The following is a 25666-nucleotide window of genomic DNA, read 5'->3' as shown; positions in this document are numbered from 1 at the left end:
ATCACACAGAGCGGGGGGGGGCACCACCTAAATAGTATCACACAGAGCGGGGGGGGGGCACCACCTAAATAGTATCACACAGAGCGGGGGGGGGCACCACCTAAATAGTATCACACAGAGCGGGGGGGGGGTGAGGAACCACCAAAATGGAAAATAGTATCACTGGGGGGGGGGGGGGAACCACCAAAATAGTATCACACAGAGCGGGGGGGGGCACCAAAATAGAAAATAGTATCACACAGAGCGGGGGGGGGGCACCACCTAAATAGTATCACACAGAGCGGGGGGGGCACCACCTAAATAGTATCACACAGAGCGGGGGGGGGCACCACCTAAATAGTATCACACAGAGCGGGGGGACCCCAAAATATCACACAGAGTGGGGGGGGCACCAAAATAGAAAATAGTATCACACAGAGCGGGGGGGGGGGGCACCACCTAAATAGTATCACACAGAGCGGGGGGGGCACCACCTAAATAGTATCACACAGAGCGGGGGGGGGGGCACCACCTAAATAGTATCACACAGAGCGGGGGGGGGCACCACCTAAATAGTATCACACAGAGCGGGGGGGGGGGTGAGGAACCACCAAAATGGAAAATAGTATCACTGGGGGGGGGGGAACCACCAAAATAGTATCACACAGAGCGGGGGGGGCACCAAAATAGAAAATAGTATCACACAGAGCGGGGGGGGGGCACCACCTAAATAGTATCACACAGAGCGGGGGGGGCACCACCTAAATAGTATCACACAGAGCGGGGGGGGCACCACCTAAATAGTATCACACAGAGCGGGGGGGGGGGGCACCAAAATAGAAAATAGTATCACACAGAGCGGGGGGCACCACTTTAATAGTATCAAACAGGGCAAGGGGGAGGGGACCCCCAAAATATTATCACACAGAGCAGAAGGGGGGGGGTGAGGAACCACCAAAATGGAAAATAGTATCACACAGAGTGGGGGTGGGGGGGGGACCACCAAAATATTATCACACAGGCAAGCAGTAATTATCAGCTGGGGGAGGGGGGTTTGCTATATCCTGGCTATACTGTATATTGTGGTAGGTGAGTCTATCTTAGTATTTGGGGGGGGGGGTATATATTGCGGTAGGTGAGTCCTTCCTGGTATTTGGGTGCGGGTTATATATTGCAGTAGGTGAGTCTGTCTCAGTATTTGGGTGGGGGTATATATTGGGGTAGGTGAGTCCGCCCCCGTATTTGGGTTGGGTGGTATATATTGCGGTGAGTCGGCCCTGGTATTTGGGTGGGGGGTATATATTGGGGTAGGTGAGTCCGCCCTGGTATTTGGGTGGGGGGGTATATATTGGGGTAGGTGAGTCGGCCCCGGTATTTGGGTGGGGGGTATATATTGGGGTAGGTGAGTTCGCCCTGGTATTTGGGTGGGGAGGTATATATTGGGGTTGGTGAGTCCACCCCGGTATTTGGGTGGGGGTATATATTGGGGTAGGTGACTCCGCCCTGGTATTTGGGTGGGGGGTATATATTGGGGTAGGTGAGTCCGCCCTGGTATTTGGGTGGGGGGGTATATATTGGGGTAGGTGAGTCGGCCCCGGTATTTGGGTGGGGGGTATATATTGGGGTAGGTGAGTTCGCCCTGGTATTTGGGTGGGGAGGTATATATTGGGGTTGGTGAGTCCACCCCGGTATTTGGGTGGGGGTATATATTGGGGTAGGTGACTCCGCCCTGGTATTTGGGTGGGGGGTATATATTGGGGTAGGTGAGTCTGCCCCGGTATTTGGGTGGGGAGGTATATATTGGGGTAGGTGAGTCCGCCCTGGTATTTGGGTGGGGGGTTATATATTGGGGTAGGTGAGTCCGCCCTGGTATTTGGGTGGGGGGTATATATTGGGGTAGGTGAGTCCGCCCTGGTATTTGGTGGGTGGGGGGGTATATATTGGGGTAGGTGAGTCCGCCCCGGTATTTTGGCGGGGGAGGGTATAAATTGCGGTAGGTTTGTCCGCTCCGGTATTTGGGTGGGGGGGGGGTATATATTGCGGTAGGTGAGTCCGCCCCGCTATTTAGGTGGGGGGTATATATTGGGGTAGGTGAGTCCGCTCCGGTATTTCGGTGGGGGTCTATATTGCGGTAGGTGAGTCCGCCCCAATATTTGGGTGGATGGGGGTATATACTGCGGTAGGTGAGTCCGCTCCGGTGTTTGGGTCGGGGGGGGGGGGTATATATTGCGGTAGGTGAGTCCGCTCCGGTATTTGGGTCGGGGGGGTATATATTGCGGTAGGTGTGTCAGTTTCGGTATTTAGGTGGGGGGGGGGTTATATTAGGTTAGGTGAGTCCGCCCCGGTATTTGGGTGGGGGGGTTATATATTGCGGTAGGTGAGTCCGCCCCGGTATTTGGGTGGGGGGGTTATATATTGCGGTAGGTGAGTCCGCCCCGGTGTTTGGGTGGGGGGGTATATATTGCGGTGAGTTTGCCCCGGTATTTGGGTGGGGGGGTATATATTGGGGTAGGTGACTCCGCTCTGGTATTTGGGTGGGGGGGTATATATTGGGGTAGGTGAGTCCGTCCCGGTATTTGGGTGGGGGGGTATATATTGCGGTGAGTTTGCCCCGGTATTTGGGTGGGGGGGTATATATTGGGGTAGGTGACTCCGCTCTGGTATTTGGGTGGGGGGGTATATATTGGGGTAGGTGAGTCCGTCCCGGTATTTGGGTGGGGGGGGTATATATTGCGGTGAGTTTGCCCCGGTATTTGGGTGGGGGGGTATATATTGGGGTAGGTGACTCCGCTCTGGTATTTGGGTGGGGGGGTATATATTGGGGTAGGTGAGTCCGTCCCGGTATTTGGGTGGGGGGGGGGTATATATTGCGGTGAGTTTGCCCTGGTATTTGGGTGGGGGGGTATATATTGCATACATAGTTACATACATAGTAGGTGAGGTTGAATAAAGACAATAGTCCATCCAGTTCCCCCTGTGTAGGTGTGTGTGGGCGGAGTTCCCCCTGTGTAGGTGTGTGTGGGCGGAGTTCCCCCTGTGTAGGTGTGTGTGGGCGGAGTCCCCTGTGTAGATGTGTGTGGCTGTAATCATCTCACATACCCCTGAATGTTCTGATCCCTGAGATTTATGTCTAAGGGTCCTCTCACACGGCCGCTCCGTGTGTCCGCAAATCATCCAATCCGTTTGCGGATGATTTGCGGACATAATGTAACCTGGCACTGCGGGTGTCAGCAGAATACCATCCGCTGACACCCGATTTTCCTCCTGTCAGTTCTGTTCCGTTTTTACGAATGGAACAGAACCCTATTTTTCCTTCCGTGTAAAAAACGGAAAGGAAGGAAAATCGGATGTCAGCGGTGTCATCCTCTGACATCCGCAGTGCCATATACTTACATTATGTCCGCATATCATCCGCAAACGGATGGGATGATATGCGGGCACACGGAGCGGATGACACAAATGTCATCCGCTCCGTGGAAAAAAAAAAAAAAAGTCCCGCAGCGGACCTTTCACACGGAGCGGCCGTGTGAAAGGAGCCTTAGAGTCTCTCATACTTCCCGCAGAAACCACCTCTTGTGGTAGAGGATTCTACAATCTTGTAGCCCTAACAGTAAAGAACCCCGTGCGTTGCCTGAGGTTAAATCTCTTCTCTAATCGCATTGTATGTCCCCGAGTCCTCATGCAATCCCCTCAGGCGTCTCTTCTCCAGGGAGAATAAATCGAGCGATTGCAGACGCTCTTCATAATTAAGGTCCTCCAATCCCCTAATCAGTTTAGTTGCCCTTCTCTGGACTCTCTCCAGCTCCAACACATCCCTACTGAGGACTGGTGACCAGAACTGGACAGAATACTCCAGATGTGGTCGGACCAGAGTTTTATAAAGTGGAAGGATTATAGTCTTATCTCTGGAATACATCCCTTTCTTGAGTGCCGGGTCACACTTATGCGATGCGGGAAGGCTGCGAATTCGCAGTCTGTTCCCGCAAAAGCACCCCTGGCAGTTCACACTGCCATATGCGATACGCTGGGGGTGTCAATGAAATCTTAACGACACCCCCAGTTTGATCGCATATCGCAGTGCGATCTTACAGTTCGCACAGGATCGGATCGCACAAGTGTGAACCACCATGCGATCCGATCCTGATGCGGCTGCAAAAAAGGGTCCTGTGCGTCTTTGCTGCGGGTGCGGTGCGAATTTAGCCATACAAAGTGTATGGCTAAACTCGCACAGCCGATCGCATGTAATGAAGGAGCAGTGCGCTCCGACATTACATGCGATCGCCGCAGCCGCACTAGTGTGAACCGGCACTTATGCATGCTAATATTCTGTTGGCTTTGGCAGCTGCCGCTTGACATTGCATGCTGTTGCCTAATCTATCATCAACCAAGACTCCCAGATCTTTCTCCATTTTTGATTCCCCCAAGGGTTCCCCTCCTAACGTGTATTGTGTTTTTATGTTTCTAGTCCCCAAGTGCAAAACCTTACACTTCTCTACGTTAAACCTCATTTGCCATGTCGTTGCCCACTCTGTTATTTTGTCCAGGTCATTCTGTAGGATATCTGCTTCATGCTGTGCAGTTATTGCCGTTGCCAATTTTGTGTCATCTGCAAAAACTGATAACGAACTCCTGATCCCGTCCTCAATGTTGTTTATGAATAAATTGAACAAGGTTGGTCCCATGACTGAGCCCTGGGGCACCACACTTACAACCTCAGACCAGTCTGAGTACGCGCTGTTTATTACCACCCTTTGGACACGCCCTTTTAGCCAGTTCCGTATCCAAGAGCAAACCCTGCTATCGATACCTGCAGACCTTATTTTATAAATGAAGCGCTTGTGTGGAACTGTATCAAACGCCTTAGCGAAATCCAAGTACACCACATCCACTGGTCTCCCCCTATCCAGGTACCCCACATCCACTGGTCTGCCCCTATCCAGGTACCCCACATCCACTGGTCTGCCCCTATCCAGGTACCCCACATCCACTGGTCTGCCCCTATCCAGGTACCCCACATCCACTGGTCTGCCCCTATCCAGGTACCCCACATCCACTGGTCTCCCCCTATCCAGGTACCCCACATCCACTGGTCTGCCCCTATCCAGGTACACTACATCCACTGGTCTGCCCCTATCTGGCTCACAGCTCACCTCCTCGTAGAATGTTAATAGATTGGTTTGACAAGAACGCCCATTTGTAAACCCGTGCTGATTACTGCTGATGATGTTGTTGTCTTTAGCAAACTCTACGATATAGTCCCTTATCATCCCCTCCAGAAGTTTACATACTATCGATGTCAGACTGACAGGCCTATAATTTCCCGGGATATGCCTCTGCCCTTTTTGAATATCGGTATCACGTTAGCTTTCTTCCAATCTCCTGGTACATCTCCTGTCCTAATACTGTCAGCAAAGATCAGGAACAGTGGTCTGGATATAACCTTACTGAGTTCCTTGAGCACTCTCGGATGTACGCCATCCGGGCCTGGTGATTTGTTTGTGTTAAATTTATCCAGCCTTTCCCTGATTTCACCCTCTGTTAGCCATAGTGGCAAGTCCTGTGTATTACTACAAACCATACAGTCATGGTCAGTGTACCCCATACAGTCATGGTCAGTGTACCCCATACAGTCATGGTCAGTGTACCCCTCCGTTTCCTGTGTAAAGACTGACGAGAAAAAAGCATTCAGCACAGTTGCTTTTTCAGTGTCCTCTGTAACCATCCCCCCATCATTGTTAATTATGTGTGCAATATGCTCTGCCCTAGTGCGGTGAGTTCGCCCCGGTATTTGGGTGGGGGGTATATATGCGGTGAGTTCGCCCCGGTATTTGGGTGGGGGGGTATATATTGCAGTGTGTTTGCCCCGGTATTTGGGTGGGGGGGTATATATTGCGGTGAGTTCGCCCCGGTATTTGGGTGGGGGGGTATATATTGCGGTGAGTTCGCCCCGGTATTTGGGGGGGTAGATATTGCAGTGAGTCCGCCCCGGTATTTGATGGGGGGTATATATTGGGGTAGGTGAGTCCGCCCCGGTATTTTGGTGGGGGGGGGGTATATATTGCGGTGAGTCCGCCCCGGTATTTGAGGGGGGGGTATATATTGGGGTAGGTGAGTCCGACCCGGTATTTGGGGGGTATATATTGCAGTAGGTGAGTCCGCCCCGGTATTTGGGTGGGGGTGGGGTATATATTGCGGTGATTCCCCCCCGGTATAGCACAAGAGACAGACTGCAGAACATCGCGCCCCCAGCCTGTCTACACTGCCAGCATGTGATGGTGACAGGACCTCTTCTGACAGAACAATAGAGAATGCCTGCCATGTCTGCCCTCCCCCCCTCTGATCTGTACGTTATCTCCTCTGGGGGACATGATCGGGTTATTGATCTATGATAGGGGAGCTTCCTCTCTATCAGCCAATCAGAGGACTCCATCCACCTCTCCTGGTAGGAGGATCCCATGTGGGAGGGTGGGGGAGGAAATCTGCTGCTAATTGGTGATAATAATAATAGAGACAGATCAATCTCTGCGTGATTTCTTTATTCCTAATCTGATAATCGCTTTATATCCGGAGCTGGAATCCCTCTCCCGGGATCTAAGTCCTGAGAAGAGTCACAAGGCCGGGGGAGGGGGGGGGCTTAACACTTCACCTGCTGTATAGTGAGGAGCCCTGACAGCGCTGAGCTTCTGGGAACAATGCCCAGCAGGAGGACTCCTGCACACCTCACTGTGCGAGGAAACACAGCACCAGGCAAAGGTTTTAGGGTTGTGTGAAGAAATGATTTCACAAATATATATTTTCATTATTTGTATCTATTTATAAAATGCAAAGCGAGTGAACCCGAAGAGACATCTAAATTAGATCAATAGTCCCTCCCCCCCCCCCCCAGCTTCAAACCGGCATCAATTCTTACACTTGCACAATGTCAGGGATTTTGTAGGATTACAGTCAGGTGTATGATTCACCAATTATACCAAGCAGGTGCTAATGATCATCAATCTCATATGCAGGTTGAAACACGGTCATTAACAGAAACCATTGTGTGTAAAGCTGGATGAGGAACAGCCAAACTCTGCTACCAGGGTGAGGATTCATATCATAGATCATACAGCATGGCATGACTGAGCACAGCAGCCAGTCACAAGGTAGTTATACTGCATCGGTAAGGTCTCTGCCAAGCAAAGATAACGTAGTCTCTGGATGAAACCAGTGGGACTCAGGTACCCCCATCTACTGTACAGAGAAGTCTGCAGGAAACCAGTGGGACCCAGGTACCCCCATCTACTGCCTGGAGAAATCTGAAGGAAATCCGGGGGAATCCAGGTACCCCCATCTACTGCCTGGAGAAGCCTGAAGGAAACCAGTGGGACCCAGGTACCCTCATCTACTGCCTGGAGAAGTCTGGAGGAAACCAGTGGGACCCAGGTACCCCCATCTACTGCCTGGAGAAGTCTGAAGGAAACCAGTGGGACCCAGGTACCCCCATCTACTGCCTGGAGAAGTCTGAAGGAAACCAGTGGGACCCAGGTACCCCCATCTACTGCCTGGAGAAGTCTGAAGGAAACCAGTGGGACCCAGGTACCCCCATCTACTGTCTGGAGAAGTCTGAAGGAAACCAGTGGGACCCAGGTACCCCCATCTACTGCCTGGAGAAGTCTGAAGGAAACCAGTGGGACCCAGGTACCCCCATCTACTGCCTGGAGAAGTCTGAAGGAAACCAGTGGGACCCAGGTACCCCCATCTACTGTCCAGAGAGGTCTAGAGGAAACCAGTGGGACCCAGGTACCCTCATCTACCGTCCAGAGAGGTCTAGAGGAAACCAGTGGGACCCAGGTACCCTCATCTATTGTCTAGAGAAGTTTGGAGGAAACCAGTGGGACCCAGGTACCCTCATCTATTGTCTAGAGAAGTTTGGAGGAAACCAGTGGGACCCAGGTACCCCTATCTACTGTATAGAGAAGTCTGGTAGAAACCAGTGGGACCCAGGTACGTCCATCTACTGTCTAAAGAAGTCTAGCCAGAAGTAGTCTTCATGGAAGAATTGCCACCAAAAAGCCTCCGACATGGAAACAAAGCTAAGAGACTCCACTATGCAGGAAAACAGGTACAGAAATGGGCAGAAAAATGGCAGCAGGTGCTCTGGACTGAGCAGTCACACTGTGAAATATTTGGCTGTAGCAGGAGGCAGTTTGTTGGGGAAAGGGCTGGAGAGTGGTACAATAATTAGTGTCTGCAGCCAACTGTGAAGCATGGTGGAGGTTCCTTGCAAGTTTGGGGCTGTATTTCTGCAAATGGAGTTGGAGATTTGGTCAGGATCAATGAGAAATCCAGGCAGATACCACTCCATCATGACATACCATCAGGGAGGCCTGTGATTGGCCCCAAATGTATTCTGCAGCAGGACAACCACCTCAATCATCCAGCCAATGTCATTAAGAATTATATTCCATGTTAAGAAGGAGTCCTGGAAGTGATGGTTTGGCCCCCACAGAGCCCTGATCTCAGCATCATGGAGTCTGTCTGGGATGAAAGATTGGAGGCAGCCGACATCCGCAAAAGATCTGTGCTTAGTCCTCCAAGATTTACATAGAGCAACCGACCTGCTGAGTTCCTTCACACACTGGGTGCAAGTCTACCTAGAAGAATTGGTGCTGTTAGTGATAGAGATACAACTATAATTCTACCACTCTACAAGACTCTGGTCCGGCCACATCTGAGGTATTCCGTCCAGTCCTGGGCAGCGGTCCTCAGGAAGGATGTGCTGGAAGTGGACAGAGTCCAGAGAAGGGCAACAAAAATAATAAGGGGGCTGGAGGAACTCAGTTATGGGGTAGGGGGGAACTCAGTTATAGGGTATGGAGGAGCTCAGTTATGGGGGGGTGGAGGAGCTCAGTTATGGGGGGGGGGTGAAGGAGAACAGTTATGGAGAGCGGAGGAACTCAGTTATGGGGTATGGAGGAGCTCAGTTATGGAGGGTGGAGGAGCTCAGTTATGGGGGATGGAGGACCTGAGTTATTTCTCTTACGTCCTCCGGCCCACTCACACAGTCTTCACCAATTGGTATTGACTTCCTCTCCGCAGGAGTAGCTAGGCATAAGACTTGTTAAAAGCAAAAGCATTAACATAGACACACCCATGGGGGCTGTCCCACTGGTCAATACCCCCCTGCAGTAAGCCATCCCAGCTCAGTTTGTCTTCTGCCTAGTTCAGGAGTAGTCAGGCTTCCCTGTGCTGGGGCTACAGTCTCAGCCTTCTTCTTTCTTTTGTGATTTTATTTTAAGTAATGTCATTTTCTCTTACGTCCTCCGACAGTCGCCGCCTCGTCATATTCGTCACATATGGGGTATTAGACTTTGCTCCGAAGGAGTAGCTAGGCAACAGAATATGTTAACAATAAAGCTTTAACATATCCCACCCTCAAGGGGTGGTCCCCTCAGTCAATACCCTCCTACTTCCTGCAACCATATCTCAGTTTTAATGTCTAGCTTGTCAGGAGTGGCTGGCTCTTTCTGTGCTGGGACTTTTTGTCCCAGACTCTTTCTTCTTTTTGATATTTTGTTTGAGTTTTCTCTCTACCTTTACTTAGCTGTTATTTTTGTCAGCATTAGTTAGTTCTTCGGACGAAGAGGATCATGCGGACTGGGTCTCGGGCTGATCCCCCTGGTCGCAGGTCGTGGGTCAGTGGCTTCCCAGTCTGCCATCGAGCGTTCAGCCAGGTAACGCTCCTGGCACGGTGAACGACCCATCCCTGTTCGGTGCCGGGATGATTGGTGAGGTGGCTACCTCACCGGACGCTGTGCGGTTTCTGAACCGCCATTGTGTGCGTCTTGAGTAGCGACTCTCCCTGCCTCATGTGCAGCGGCTTGTTCGCCTGTGCGGGTTCCCCACGCCATGTGAGGTAAGTGTATCTATGTGGGGACCTGTCTGTCTGGGGGGGTCTCAGTCTGGGACTGTGTAACCTGCCTTTAATCACACTGCTTGTCTCCCTATATCTCGGCTGCATGCTGTGGGCTGCAAGGGGGGGGGGGGGGAGCTGTATGACACTGAGTATGTCAGGCTGGGCAGTGTGAGGAGCTGTGTGCTGTGGGGCATGTTTTTAATGGCATGTTGGGGCATATACAGCGATCGCTGCGGCGATCTAACATGTATCCATATTATGGGATGATATTGTGTGTGATTTTATGCACTGTGGAGCGGCGATTTCGGCGCCAAACGGCGCCATTTTACCGGCGCCCGCTCCGGCCGCATGGTTTACATGCACGGCGGCCATTTTCTTGTAGCCTCCATAGGCTTACATAGAGCGCCCTGGCAGCATCACTTCCTCTCTCCTGGAAGCACCGATCGAGGCAGCAGCAGCAGCGGAGTCTCCTCAGGTTTTATCCTTCTATTCCTGTGTTCCATTGCCTGTATTCAGTCTGTATATTCCCTGTGGGGGTCTCATTGTGCCTGAGTGTGGTGCGGTGGGCTGCGCTTGCCGCGCTTGCTGTAAGGGGGCAGTTAACCCTTGGTTGTCTGGCATACAGGGGCAATGGATTCTCAGGAGGGCAAATTTCCCACAGTCTTGGTGGAAAGCCAGGGGACCGCTGTTTCCCCCCCAGGGGGGGATTTGGCCACTATTGTGGCTGGCCTTGCTGCACAGGTGCAAATGCTGGTGGCTGCTCAATCTACTAAACGGCCCAGAGTTGCTCTGTCCTCTGATTCTGAGGGTGAAGGTGATGGGGCTGTTCTGGCGGGGACCCCCCTATCGGGGTCCCGCTCCTCTCTGGATCTAGTGGGGTCTGAGGTAGAGGCTGAAGTTGAGGGGGTTGATAATTCTCCCCCTGGCTCGCCTGAAGAGCTTGCAATCATGGATGAGTTGATTGCTTCCATTAAGCAGACGCTACGTTTGCAGGACGAGGTGTGTCCCCCAGCTGCCTTGGCGGCTTATGGGACGCAGAGAAAACGCAGGACGCCGCAGGTCTTTCCCTGCAATGCTGATTTTCAGCGCGCTGTTAAGGACCAATGGCGCGATTTGCGCAAGCCTTTTGCGGTACCAAGTAAATTTAAGCTGCGTTATCCTTTCTCGCCTGCCACTGAGAAAGACGCTACGTTTGCAGGACGAGGCGTGTCCCCCAGCTGCCTTGGCGGCTTATGGGACGCAGAGAAAACGCAGGACGCCGCAGGTCTTTCCCTGCAATGCTGATTTTCAGCGCGCTGTTAAGGACCAATGGCGCGATTTGCGCAAGCCTTTTGCGGTACCAAGTAAATTTAAGCTGCGTTATCCTTTCTCGCCTGCCACTGATGAACGGTGGTGTGTGCCTCCGCCAGTAGATCATGCTATTGCGGTTTTGAACAAAGCCACTGCGATCCCGGCAGAGGGATCCCCTATTTTCCGTGATGCCACGGATAGGAGACTGGAGTCTCTTGCCCGTCATACTTATTCTGTTACGGGTTCTATGCTTAAGGCTCTGTTTGCTTCTCTCATGGCGGCCCAGGCGATCGCAAGTTGGACGCAGATGCTTAGGCGCGTCCTAGTGGCCGATTCGGCCTCAGCGGCGACCCTGGATATGGTGGATCAGATCCACCAGGGTGTCATGTATCTGTGTGATGCGGACCTGGACCTGATTCCGTTGGCCGCGCGTGTGCACAGCGTGGCGGTGTTGTCTCGCCGCCTGGTTTGGTTGAAATGTTGGTCGGTGGACCAATCTTCACGTAAAACCTTAGCCAATCTGCCTTATGATGGGTCTCGCCTTTTTGGGGAGTCCCTGGATGTGTTGATTAAGGGGATTACTGGGGGTAAGAGCACTCTCTTGCCCCATTTCCCCAAGGCTAAGGGGGCTTCTGGGAAGAAGCATGCTAATTTTCGGCCCCCTCAGGGGTCCTTTCGTGCCTTTCGGCCGCACTACAAGGGCAAACCGTTCAAGGGCCAGGGCTCTCAGAAGAAGCCCTGGTCTGGAAAACAGAAGTCCGGCCAATCCGGACCTGCGGCCCATAACAGTTCGGCCTGAAGGGGCGCCCTCACCCAGTTTTGGGGTGGGGGGACGCTTGCTCGGTTTTCTTCAGCCCTGGTTGGCCCGTGTGCGGGACAGATGGGTTCTGGAAATCGTTCGATCTGGTTACAAGATCGAGTTTCTCTCTCGGCCAGAGAGCAGATTTTTTCCCTCAAATCTACAACTGTCTCCAGAGCGCCTGCGGGATCTGCGCCTGGCGGTGCGGGACCTGAGGGCTCAGGGAGTGGTGGTTCCGGTGCCTCATCGGGACAGATTTCGGGGGTTTTATTCCAATCTGTTCACTGTGCCCAGAAAGGAGGGCAAGGTTCGTCCAATTCTGGACTTGAAAGCTCTGAACCGCTCTGTGCGGGTTCGCAAGTTCCGCATGGAATCCCTGCGCTCGGTGGTGGCTGCCCTGGTTCCGGGGGAATTCATGGCCTCCATCGATTTGAAGGATGCGTATCTTCACATCCCCATATTCGAGGGTCATCAGAGATACCTTCGATTTGCCATTGCGGAGGATCACTACCAGTTCGTGGCGTTGCCCTTTGGGCTCGCCTCGGCTCCGCGGGTCTTCACCAAGGTGCTTGCACCGGTTCTGGCATTATTGAGAGCCCAGGGCATTTCTGTCCTGGGGTATCTGGACGACATTCTGATTCGGTCTGCGACCAGTCAGGGTCTGGAGAAGGACCTGTCTGTCACGATGCAAACTCTGCAGGAGTTCGGTTGGACGATAAATGTTCCAAAGTCGACTCTGAGTCCGTCGGTTCGTCTTCCCTATCTGGGAATGATACTGGACTCGGTGCAGGCGAAGGTCTTCCTGCCGGAAGACAAACTCAGGACTCTTCAGGAGGAAGTCAGGTCCCTCAGGGACGTTCCGAACTCGTCTCTGCGGACGTGTATGAGATGTCTGGGATTGATGGTCTCGGCTTTCGAGGCGATTCCTTTCGCGCAGTTTCACACGCGGGGTCTCCAAGCGGAGATCTTGTCCAAGTGGGACGGGCGACCTCAATCTCTGGATCTTCAGATCTCGTTGAGTCATCGCACCAGGGAAAACCTCCTGTGGTGGCTCCAGTCCCCGTTGGTGTCCGGGGGCAAGTCGTTTCGTCCGATCTCGTGGACGATAATCACCACGGATGCCAGCCTGTCGGGCTGGGGTGGTGTTCTGGGCGTTCTGTCCGCCCAGGGGACCTGGTCGGAGGGGGAGTCTTCCCTCCCGATCAACATTCTGGAATTGCGTGCGATAAGGCTCTGTCTTCATCGCTGGACGGACCGGCTGCAGGGCTGCCCGGTTCGGGTGCAGACGGACAATGCCACGGCGGTGGCCTACGTCAACCACCAAGGGGGCACCAGGAGTGCCCGAGCGGCTCGAGAAGTGGCCGACATTCTGTCTTGGGCCGAGACTCATGTCCCGGCGATAACGGCGGTTCACATTCCGGGAGTGGAGAACTGGCAGGCGGACTATCTGAGTCGCCAGACCCTGGATCAGGGGGAATGGTCTCTCCACCCGGCTGTCTTCCAGATGTTGTGCGCGAAGTGGGGTCTTCCAGATGTGGACCTGTTCGCGTCTCGCCTCAACTACAAGGTGAAGAGGTTCGTGGCAAGGACGCGCGACCCTCGGGCGGACGCGTCGGACGCGTTAGTGGCCCCGTGGCATCAGTACAGGCTGATGTACGCGTTTCCACCGATTCAGTTGCTGTCCCGGTTCCTTCGCAGGTTACACTCGGAACGCAGCACGGTGCTTCTTGTGGCACCGGACTGGCCTCGCCGGTCCTGGTACGCAGACCTCGTGAATCTGGCGGTCGACGCCCCCTGGCGTCTGCCTCTTCGGGACGATCTACTGTCTCAAGGACCGATTTACCATCCTGCTTTACAGTCGCTGGCTTTGACGGCCTGGCTGTTGAGACCGAGGTCCTGAAGGAGAAGGGTCTCTCTCCAGAGGTTGTTCATACCTTGATCAACGCGAGGAAGTCTTCCTCGGGAAAGGTTTATTACCGTACTTGGAAGGCCTATTTTGCCTGGTGTGAGTCCAGGGGGTTTTCACCCCGCACGTACTCGGTTTCCCGTGTGCTGTCTTTCCTTCAGACGGGTGTCGATCAGCGTTTGGCGCTGGCTACGATAAAGGGTCAGGTGTCTGCGCTGGCCGTTCTGTTTCAACGTCCCGTGGCTTCCAACTCCTTGGTTGGCGCTTTTATTCAGGGTGTGCGGCATCTGGTTCCTCCTAGGAGGGATCCTTTGCCCCCTTGGGACTTGAATCTAGTCCTGTCTGTGTTACAACGTGCTCCTTTTGAACAGATCAGGGAGATCTCGTTGTCTATGTTGTCCAAAAAGGTCGCCTTTTTGGTGGCGATCACTTCGGCTCGCAGAGTGTCGGAACTGGCGGCTTTGTCCTGCAAGTCTCCGTACCTGGTTGTTCATTTGGATAAGGTGGTCTTGCGACCTAATCCTTCTTTTCTGCCGAAACGAGTTTCGGAATTCCATCTTAACGAGGATATTGTTTTGCCTTCGTTGTGCACGAAGCCTAAACATCCTAAGGAGGTGAGATTGCATTCTCTGGATGTTGTTCGAGCGATTAGGGTTTACCTTAAATCGACTGAGTCTTTTCGACAGACGGACTCCTTGTTTGTTCTTCCAGAGGGTCCTCGGAAGGGCATGGCGGCTTCCGCCTCTACCATTGCCAAATGGATCAGGCAGACCATTGAACAGGCTTATGCCTTGCAGGGGAAGGTTCCCCCTGTGCCTGTGAAGGCGCACTCTACTAGATCTCTGAGTACGTCTTGGGCCTGTCGTCATGGGGCTTCTGTAGCCCAGGTGTGTAAGGCGGCGACTTGGTCGACCGTGCACACTTTCACAAAATTCTACAAAGTAGATGTTCAGGCATCGGCGGATGCTTCCTTTGGCCGCAAGGTTCTTAGTGCGGCTGTTCCCTAGGGTCCCTTGTTGGGGACTCCTGGCTGTTGGGATAAGTTTTGTATCCCCTGGTTTTTTGTCTTTTCCTGGGTTGTTGCTCCTGTTGAGCACTTATTTTTGCTGTTGCCCAGCTAGTTCCTTCCTTTGGTAAGGTTCCTTTCTTTGATGTGGAGACTGCGTTGCCTTTCGGCGCGGATGCGTTTCCCACCCCTCATGTTTGCACTGCTTTGGGATGTCCCCATATGTGACGAATATGACGAGGCGGCGACTGTCGGAGGACGTAAGAGAAAACGGAATTTTTGTAAAATCTTACCTGTAAAATTCCTTTCTCTGAGTCCTCCGACAGTCGCCGCCCCCGCCCCTCTTTTGGGGTTTGTATGTATACTCTACTGCTATTCCACTAAAACTGAGATATGGTTGCAGGAAGTAGGAGGGTATTGACTGAGGGGACCACCCCTTGAGGGTGGGATATGTTAAAGCTTTATTGTTAACATATTCTGTTGCCTAGCTACTCCTTCGGAGCAAAGTCTAATACCCCATATGTGACGAATATGACGAGGCGGCGACTGTCGGAGGACTCAGAGAAAGGAATTTTACAGGTAAGATTTTACAAAAATTCCGTTTTTTCTTTGCTTTACTAGCTGTTTATTTTGTCAGCTTTAGTTAGTCGGATCTTCGGACGAAGATGGATTTTGCGGAGCTGGGAATCGGACTGGTCGCCCTGGTTCTCCAGGACAGAGGGTCAGATGGATCCCCAGCCCGCCATCGAGCGTTCAGCCATGTGTTCGCCCTGGCATTACGAACGACCCATCCCTGTCAGCAGGGATGCAGCCTGTGAGGTGGCTACCTCACCGGACACATGCACGGTTCGTCCGTGTTCTGTGGTGTCCTGCATTTTTTGGCTGACGGCATCCCCTGCCATCTGAGGGCGGCGATTTTCCGTTTGATGAGAGGCACCCCACGCCGTCTGGTACAGGTAAGTACACTCTGTGTGGGGCCTCTGTCTGGGGCTGGCAGTCTTGTGTGGCTGTGGTATCTCCTCATGTCTGTGCGTTTTTGGGGCTCCCTGATGCCCCAATTATTTCACTGATTGCGCTGTGTGTGCTTGGGGGCCCCTCTCCTTTGTCACTTAGTGTGTTTTGGAGGTACAGACTGCGTGTGTGGCGACCGCTGCGGGGTAAAAACCACCGGTCCGCCATTTTAGGTGTGGGCAGCATGTCTGGCTTCACTATGGGCCATCTTGCCGAAGCCTCTCATTACATTCTATGGGCAGCCATTTTTCCTTAGCCTGCAGCTATGGTTCAGTCTCTGGCGACCTCACTTTCTTTTCCTCTGGAGCGGCGTCTGATGTGGCAACATACTTGTGGGGTTCTGTACTATTGTCCTTGCATTTTCCTCTGTAAAATCCTTTCTGGCTCAGTTTTGTCCCTGCGGGGGGTCTGTGTGACACAGTCTGTATAGCGGTGTGCTGCGGGGTCCGCGGCGCACTTAAAGGGCCAGTACCTTGCAAAAACTTTTTTCTCTGCAATGGAATCTCAGGACAGCAAATTCCCTCCAGCCCTGGTGGGGGGACTCCAGTTCATTTCAATCCCCTGCCCTGACTAATTTGGCTGCTGTAGTGGCAACTTTGGTGTCCAATATGGAGGTGCTGATGTCTGAACGTGCTGCTAGGAAAAGGCCTAGGATTTCCTTTTCTTCTCATTCAGAAGGTGATGTGGTTGCTGTCGGTGGCGTGCCCCTTTCGGGGTCTCGCTCTTCTCAGGACCCGCAAGAGTCTGAGGGGGAGGCGGAGATCTCACTGTGGCCATATTGAACAAGGCTACCCTAGTTCCCACTGAGGATTCCCCGGTGTTTAGGGATCCCACGGATAGGAGGCTGGAATCACTTGCGCGCCATTCTAACATGGTGGCAGGTTCCACGCTGAAACCTATTTTCGCCTCTGTCATGGTGGCTCAGGCGGTGGCGGATTGGACCAAGGCGCTTAGGCACACGGTTGTGACTGATTCTGCACCCCCTACTACTGTGGAGACGGTGGACCAGCCAGATTTAACAAGGGGTCATGTATTTGTGCGATGCGGCCTTGAATGAGGCCCCTCTGGCTGCGCGCCTGTCAAGTGTCGCGGTGCTTAATCATCGACTGATCTGGTTGAAGAGCTGATCGGCTGACCAGACGTCCCGGAAAACGGTGGCTGATTTTCCTTATGCGGGGTCTCGCCTTTTTGGTGAGGCCCTGGATACTTTGGTTAAGGGAGTCACTGGGGGCAAGAGCACTCTGCTGCCCCAGAACCCGAAGAACAAGTCTTTTCGTGGTAAGCGGAGTCCCGCCTTTAAACCTAATCAGGGGTCCTTTCCTGCCTTCAAGGCACAGAACAAGGGTAAACCTTTCAAGGGCCAAGGTGGCCAGAGAAAGCCCTGGGCGGGCAAACAGAAATCCGGCCATGCCGGTGCGGCAGCTCAGTCCGCCTCTACCAGAAGGGACGCCCTCACCCGTTTCAGGGGTGGGGGGACGTTTGCACGGTTTCCTCCAACCTTGGCTGCTCCGGATTCCGGACAGGTGGGTTCAGGAAATCATTCGATCAGGGTACAAGATCGAATTCCTTTACCGGCCGGCGGACAGATACTTTCCCTCAAATCTTCATTTGACCCCGGAGCGTTTGCGAGACCTGCGTCGAGCGGTGCAGGATCTCCTTGCCCAGGGGGTGATCGTCCCAGTGCCTCATCGGGACAGATTTCGGGGTTTCTACTCGAATCTGTTCACTGTGCCCAGAAAGGAGGGCAAGGTGCGTCCTATTCTGGACTTGAAAGCTCTGAACCTCTTTGTGCGCGTTCGCAAGTTTCGGATGGAGTCTCTCAGTTCGGTGGTGGCCTCCCTGAGCCCGGGAGAATTCCTGGCCTCTATCAACCTGAAGGATGCGTATCTGCACATCCCCATTTTCGAGGGCCATCAGAGGTACCTCCGATTCGCTATCGCGGAGGAGCACTATCATTTTTTGGCGTTACCCTTCGGTCTCGCTTCAGCTCCAAGGGTTTTTACCAAAGTGTTGGGGCCTGTTGCAGGCACAAGGCATTTCGGTACTGGGATATCTGGACGATCTCCTGTTAAGATCGAGTGCCAGCCAGAGTCTGTTGCGCGATCTGTCAACCACGGTACAGACGCTTCAGGAGTTCGGTTGGACCATCAAAGTTCAGAAGTCGACCTTGTCTCCTTCGGTTCGTCTCCCATATTTGGGAATGGTTCTGGACTCTGCTCAAGCAAAGGTGTTTCTGCAGGAGGACAAGCTCTGGACCCTGCAGAACGAGATCAGGTCCCTCAGGGACAACGAATCCTCGTCACTCAGGACCTGTATGCGGTCCCTGGGGTTGATGGTGTCAGCCTTCGAGGCGATACCGTTTGCACAGTTTCACACGCGGTCTCTCCAAGCGGAGATACTGACCAGATGGGACAGACGGCCTCAGTCCTTGGACTTGAGAGTGTCTCTGAGTTGCCAAACAAGAAGGGATCTTCTGTGGTGGCTTCAGTCTCCGACTGTGTCGGAAGGGAAATCCTTCCGGCCGTTACCATGGATGGTGATTACCACGGATGCCAGCCTGTCGGGCTGGGGTGGCGTCCTGGGCAATCTGTCTGCCCAGGGCACTTGGTAGGAGGAGGAGTCCTCTCTTCCGATTAACGTTTTGGAATTGAGAGTGATCAGGCTATGCCTGTCCCAGTGGTCGGATCGTCTTCAGGGTTGCCCTGTGCGGGTGCAGACGGACAATGCCACCGCGGTGGCTTACATCAACCACCAAGGGGGCACCAGGAGTGCCCGGCGGCCCAGGAAGTGACCAGAATTCTGTCTTGGGCCGAGACTCATGTCCCGGCGATCTCGGCAGTTCACATTCCGGGTGTGGAGAACTGGCAGGTCGATTATCTGAGCCGCCAGACCCTGGACCAGGGGGAATGATCCCTGCACCCGGAGGTATTTCACATGCTGTGTGCGAAGTGGGGATCCCCGGATGTGGATCTGTTCGCGTCTCGGCTAAACAACAAAGTGGAAAGGTTTGTGGCAAGAACGCGTGATCCTCTGGCAGACGCCTCGGATGCGCTGGTGGCGCCTTGGCATCGGTATCGGCTGATATATGCCTTTCCTCCGATTCAGTTGTTGTCCAGGTTCCTTCGCAGGTTGGCGTCGGAACCAACGTTGGTGATTCTGGTGGCGCCGGACTGGCCAAGCCGGTCTTGGTACGCGGACATCGTTCACCTAGCTGTAGAGCCTCCTTGGCGGTTCCCAATGCGGGAAGATCTTCTGTCTCAGGGACCGATCTTCCATCCTGCTTTACAGTCGCTGGCTTTAACGGCATGGCTGTTGAAAGCCAGGTCCTGAGAGACAGGGGTCTCTACTCAGAGGTCATTCCTACTTTAATCAAAGCTAGAAAAGCCTAGTCTGGGAAGATTTATTACCGTACATGGAATGCTTATTTTGCCTGGTGAGAGTCCAGGGGCTTTTCGCCTCGTTCTTACTCGGTGGCGAGGGTGTTGGCTTTCCTCCAATCTGGTGTGGACCAGCATCTTGCGTTGGCCATGATTAAAGGCCAGGTATCTGCTCTGGCTATCCTTTTTCAACGCCCTGTGGCGTTTCATTCTTTGATTCGCACCATCATTCAAGGTGTGCCTCACTTGGCCCCTCCCCGAAGGGCGCCTTTGCCTCCATGGGATTTGAACTTGGTTCTGTCCGTGCTACAACGTCCTCCCTTTGAAAACATCCGGGAGATATCGTTACCTCTGCTGTCTAAAAAGGTTGCTTTTCTCATGCCGATCACTTCGGCTCACAGAGTGTCGGAGTTGGCGGCGTTATCTTGCCGTTCTCCTTACCTGGTGGTTCATAGGGATAAGGTGGTCTTGCGACCTGATCCATCCTTTCTTCCTAAGGTGGTTTCGGATTTTCACCTTAATGAGGACATTGTTTTGCCTTCGCTCTGTGCGAAGCCTAAGCATCCTAAGGAGGTTGCTCTGCACTCCTTGGATGTTGTCAGGGTGATCAGGGTTTACCTGTCGTCCACTGAATCCTTTCGTAAATCGGATTCCCTCTTTGTCCTTCCTGAGGGACCTCGGAAGGGTAAGGCTGCGTCTGTGGCGACCATTGCCAAATGGATCAGACAGACCATTGTTCAGGCCTATGCTTTGAAGGAACGGGTTCCACCCTTCCCTGTAAAGGCACACTCTACCAGGTTGGTAAGTGCATCCTGGGCCTTCCGGCATCAGACCTCGGTGGCCCAGGTGTGCAAGGCTGCGACTTGGTCGTCCGTGCACACCTCAAAATTCTACAAAATTGATGTTCTGGCCTCAGCTGATGCCTCCTTTGGCCGCAAAGTTCTCTGTAGGGCAGTGCCATAGGGGACCCTGTTTTTTTGGTACGTCCCTGGCTGTTGGGGTTGTTTATCCCCTCTGGTTATTTGCTTTCCTGGGTTGTTGCTCCTGTTGAGCCTTGTTGTTGCCCAGAAGGTTCTCTTACTGTTCGTGTAAGGTTCCTTTCTCTGATGTGGGTACTGCGTTGCCTTTTCTACGGTTGCGTCTCCCACCCCTCATGTCTACACTGCTTTGGGACATCCCATTGGTGAAGACTGTGTGGGCGGCGACTGTCGGAGGACGTAAGAGAAAACTGAATTTTTGTAAAATCTTACCGTAAAATTCCTTTCTCTGAGTCCTCCGACAGTCGCCGCCCCCGCCCCTCTTTTGGGGTTCTTGTACACTTAACTGCTTGCTACCAAACTGAGCTGGGATGGCTTACTGCAGGGGGGGTATTGACCAGTGGGACAGTCCCCATGGGTGTGTCTATGTTAATGCTTTTGCTTTTAACAAGTCTTATGCCTAGCTACTCCTGCGGAGAGGAAGTCAATACCGATTGGTGAAGACTGTGTGAGTCGGCGGCGACTGTCGGAGGACTCAGAGAAAGGAATTTTACGGTAAGATTTTACAAAAATTCTGTTTTTTCTCTTCTAGTCTATATAGCACCAACATATTGAGTGGCTCAGTACATGGAGTACTCATATACACAGCAGAACCTCTGGGGAGGAGGGGGATATGTTGGAAGGAAGGACACGGAGAACATACAGAGAACACCCTACTGAGGAGTGACCCTAGAACCCCAGTACTGCCCCCATCTTCCTGTACTGGTTACAGTGGGGGTGTGTGGAGGTAACAGGGACCCTTCCTGGCAGGAAATTGCTCCTTTAAGTCCTACAAGTGGCAGACAGAAGAAGCATCTGGAAGTATTTGGCGGTGGAATCTTCCATAAGGCGAGGAATGTGTGACCGCAGTACCCGGTCACTCCATGATGTCAGAGAAAGGACAAACATCCCCCACCATAGAGTTCACATCAGCATGTGGGGACCTGTGAGAGAATGTGGGATTCATACAGTCCAGAGAACCGCCAATCACGTGTCATGTTGTAGGCTGCTGATGTTTGGGTACTCTTGGCCACAATGATTGGTGCATTTTCTAAACCCAGACCGGAGTCCCATGCACAACCACCGGCTGACTGCTGTCAGGGGAAACAGCCAATCAGAGAGGTTAGAAGCCCAGTCCCCCTCCAATCCCCTGCCATCTCCATTCTTATAAACACGAATGTGCTGACCCAGCTGCTTTACACAGGGGTGGAGACCATTGTTTACCTCCATATACACCTGGAACTGGGATGTAAATACTGACCCCCTGCACTGCACCTGTGACGCCCTCATTGCAGCTGCGATGCTCTGCAGGTCGGAGTGCAAAACTTCAAAATATGCTCCTTTTATGTTGTGATGGTGACTGCCCTGATTACACCATCATTAAAGGGGTTGCATACAAAGGAAAGAGATACACTGCTCAAGGTAATGGGAAGCTTGATGGCCAACAGCGGTGCTCGCCCCGCCTCCCCTCCGTGAACAGTCAATAATGAAAAGAAATGGCTGCACTCAGATGATGCTTAATGATGATGGTAATGATTAAGCACACATATTAGTGTGTGAAACGCGTCTACCTTGCCACTTTTTTGCCACATTGGGATGTCGAATAAACCTGGATTTTGACCACATCTGAGTGCAGCAATTTCTTTTCATTATCATTAAAGGGGGGCTGTGCCTTTAAGCTCTTCCAGTTCTGCTTGGCTATTCCAAGTGTTCGATGAGCGGGAAATGCTTCATCTTCTCCCCGATACCCACCCCACCGGGAGGTGTACTTCATCTTCTCCCCGATACCCACCCCACCGGGAGGTGTACTTCTTCTTCTCCCCGATACCCACCCCACCAGGAGGTGTACTTCATCTTCTCCCTGATACCCACCCCACCGGGAGGTGTACTTCTTCTTCTCCCCGATACCCACCCCACCGGGAGGTGTACTTCATCTTCTCCCCGATACCCACCCCACCGGGAGGTGTACTTCTTCTTCTCCCCGATACCCACCCCACCGGGAGGTGTACGCCATCTTCTCCCCGATACCCACCCCACCGGGATGTGTACTTCTTCTTCTCCCCGACACCCACCCCGCCGGGAGGTGTACTTCATCTTCTCCCAATACCCACCCCACCGGGATGTGTACTTCTTCTTCTTCCCGATACCCACCTCACCGGGAGGTGTACTTCATCTTCTCCCAATACCCACCCCACCGGGATGTGTACTTCTTCTTCTCCCCGATACCCACCCCGCCGGGAGGTGTACTTCATCTTCTCCCAATACCCACCCCACCGGGAGGTGTACTTCATCTTCTCCCCGATACCCACCGCACCGATAGGTGTACTTCATCTTCTCCCGATACCCACCTCACCGGGAGGTGTACTTCATCTTCTCCCAATACCCACCCCACCAGGAGGTTTACTTCATCTTCTCCCCGATACCCACCCCACCGGGATGTGTACTTCTGATTCTCCCCGATACCCACCCCACCGGGATGTGTACTTCTTCTTCTCCCCGATACCCACCCCACCGGGATGTGTACTTCTTCTCCCCGATACCCACCCCACCGGAATGTGTACTACTTCTTCTACCCGATACCCACCCCACCGGGATGTGTACTTCATCTTCTCCCCGATACCCACCCCACCGGGAGGTGTACTTCATCTTCTCCCCGATACCCACCCCACCGGGATGTGTACTTCTTCTTCTCCCCGATACCCACCGCACCGGGAGGTGTACTTCATCTTCTCCCTGATACCTACCCCACCGGAAGGTGTACTTCATCTTCTCCCCCCGATACCCACCCCACCGGGAGGTGTACTTCATCTTCTCCTGATACCCACCCCACCAGGAGGTTTACTTCATCTTCTCCCCGATACCCACCCCACCGGGATGTGTACTTCTTCTTCTCCCCGACACCCACCCCACCGGGAGGTTTACTTCATCTTCTCCCTGATACCCACCCCACCGGGATGTGTACTTCATCTTCTCCCTGATACCTACCCCACTGGAAGGTGTACTTCATCTTCTCCCCCCGATACCCACCCCACCGGGAGGTGTACTTCATCTTCTCCCGATACCCACCCCACCAGGAGGTTTACTTCATCTTCTCCATGATACCCACCCCACCGGGATGTGTACTTCTTCTTCTCCCCGATACCCACCCCACCGGGAGGTGTACTTCATCTTCTCCCCGATACCCACCCCACCGGGATGTGTACTTCATCTTCTCCCGATACCCACCCCACCAGGAGGTTTACTTCATCTTCTCCCCGATACCCACCCCACCGGGAGGTGTACTTCATTTTCTCCCCGATACCCACCCCACCGGAAGGTGTACTTCTTCTTCTCCCCGATACTCACCGCACCGGGAGGTGTACTTAATCTTCTCCCCGATACCCACCACACCGGAAGGTGTACTTCATCCTCTCCTGATACCCACCCCACTGGGAGGTGTACTTCATCTTCTCCCCAATACCCACCCCACCGGGATGTGTACTTCTATTTCTCCCTGATACCCACCCCACCCCACTGGGAGGTGTACTTCATCTTCTCCCCGATACCCACCCCACCGGAAGGTGTACTTCATCTTCTCCCCGATACCCCCCCACCGGGAGGTGTACTTCATCTTCTCCCGATACCCACCCCACCGGGAGGTGTACTTCATCTTTTCCCGATACCCACCTCACCGGGAGGTGTACTTCATCTTCTCCCCGATACCCATCCCACCGGGAGGTGTACTTCATCTTCTCCCCGATACCCACCCCACCGGGAGGTGTACTTCATCTTCTCCCCGATACCCACCCCACCGGGAGGTGTACTTCATCTTCTCTCCGATACCCACCACACCGGGAGGTGTACTTCATCTTCTCCCCGATACCCACCTTACCGGGAGGTGTACTTCATTTTCTCCCGATATCCACCCCACCGGGAGGTGTACTTCATCTTCTCTCCGATATCCACCCCACCGGGAGGTGTACTTCATCTTCTCTCCGATACCCACCTCTATCGGGAGGTGTACTTCATCTTCTCCCCGATACCCACCCCACCGGGAGGTGTACTTCATCTTCTCTCCGATACCCACCTCTATCGGGAGGTGTACTTCATCTTCTCCCTGATACCCACCCCACCGGGAGGTGTACTTCATCTTCTCCCCGAAACCCACCCCACCGGGAGGTGTACTTCATCTTCTCCCCGATACCCATCCCACCGTGAGGCGTACTTCTTCTTCTCCTCGATACCCACCCCACCGGGAGGCGTACTCCGTCTTCTTACCGATACCCACCCCACCGGGAGGCGTACTTTGTTCTCTCCGATACCCACCCCACCGGGAGGCGTACTTCATCTTCTCCTCGATACCCACCTCACCGGGAGGCGTACTTCATCTTCTCCCCGATACCCATCCCACCGTGAGGCGTACTTCGTCTTCTCCCCGATACTCACCGCACCGGGAGGTGTACTTCATCTTCTCCCCGATACCCATCCCACCGTGAGGCGTACTCCGTCTTCTTCCCGATACCCACCCCACCGGGAGGCGTACTTTGTTCTCTCCCCGATACCCACCCCACCGGGAGGCGTACTTCCTCTTCTCCCAGATACCCACCCCACCGGGAGGCGTACTTTGTTCTCTCCCCGATACCCACCCCACCAGGAGGCGTTCTTTGTCTTCTCCCTGATACCCACCCCACCGGGAGGCGTACAATCCTTTCCCTCATTTGTAGGACTTTCATTCACATTGTGTTCTCTTTTCCTGATATGAAAGTCCGGAAGGACCTTCTCCGTGTGCAACCTCAGCCACACATAACCTGCACCCCCGATTCCCCCTCCAGACAGGGCACCCAGCTAATTGACGGCCTCCTACCAGTGCAGCCTCATCCATACAAAACCTGCACCCCCCATTCACCCTCCGGACACGGCACCCAGCTAATGGAGGACCTCCTCTTGGTGCAACCTCAGCCACACCTAACCAGCACCCCCAATTCCCCCTCCAGACATGACACCCAGCTAATGGAGGACCTCCTCCCTGTGCAGCCTCAGCCACACACAACCTGCATCCCTGATTCACCCTCCAGACAAGGCACCCAACTAATGGACGGCCTCCTTCCTGCAAATAACCCCAACCGGTATCCAGGGGACACCCCTAGTGTTGTAGGGTGGGTTATATGGAAAACCAGACAGGTAACAAGAACACCTGACTAATATCCCCAATAATTCCACTCCTTATCTATGACCTAGACCCCGTCCCTATAGGAACTGGACCTCATGGACAGAGTTTACAGAAATCCATTGTACGTTGTATGTCCCTTCATAGGCAAAGCGCCAGTCACATGAGCACAAAGCCTATTTCACGTTTTTATCCTACGCTGCCGACTACGCACCACTTATTCCCACTTATACCGTGCAGG

General features: G+C 53.4%; 1 protein-coding gene across 1 annotated transcript in view; it reads right to left on the bottom strand.

Annotated features, from left to right (window-relative positions):
* SLC2A1 (solute carrier family 2 member 1) overlaps positions 1-25666 on the bottom strand; it is a 203904-nt gene that overhangs the window by 83386 nt on the left and 94852 nt on the right. The window lies entirely within an intron of this gene.

The sequence above is a fragment of the Pelophylax lessonae genome (genome assembly GCF_965119305.1).
Source record: "Pelophylax lessonae genome assembly, chromosome: 12".
In the NCBI taxonomy this organism is placed as follows: Eukaryota; Metazoa; Chordata; class Amphibia; order Anura; family Ranidae; genus Pelophylax; species Pelophylax lessonae.
This window is presented reverse-complemented; position numbering and strand designations above follow the sequence as displayed.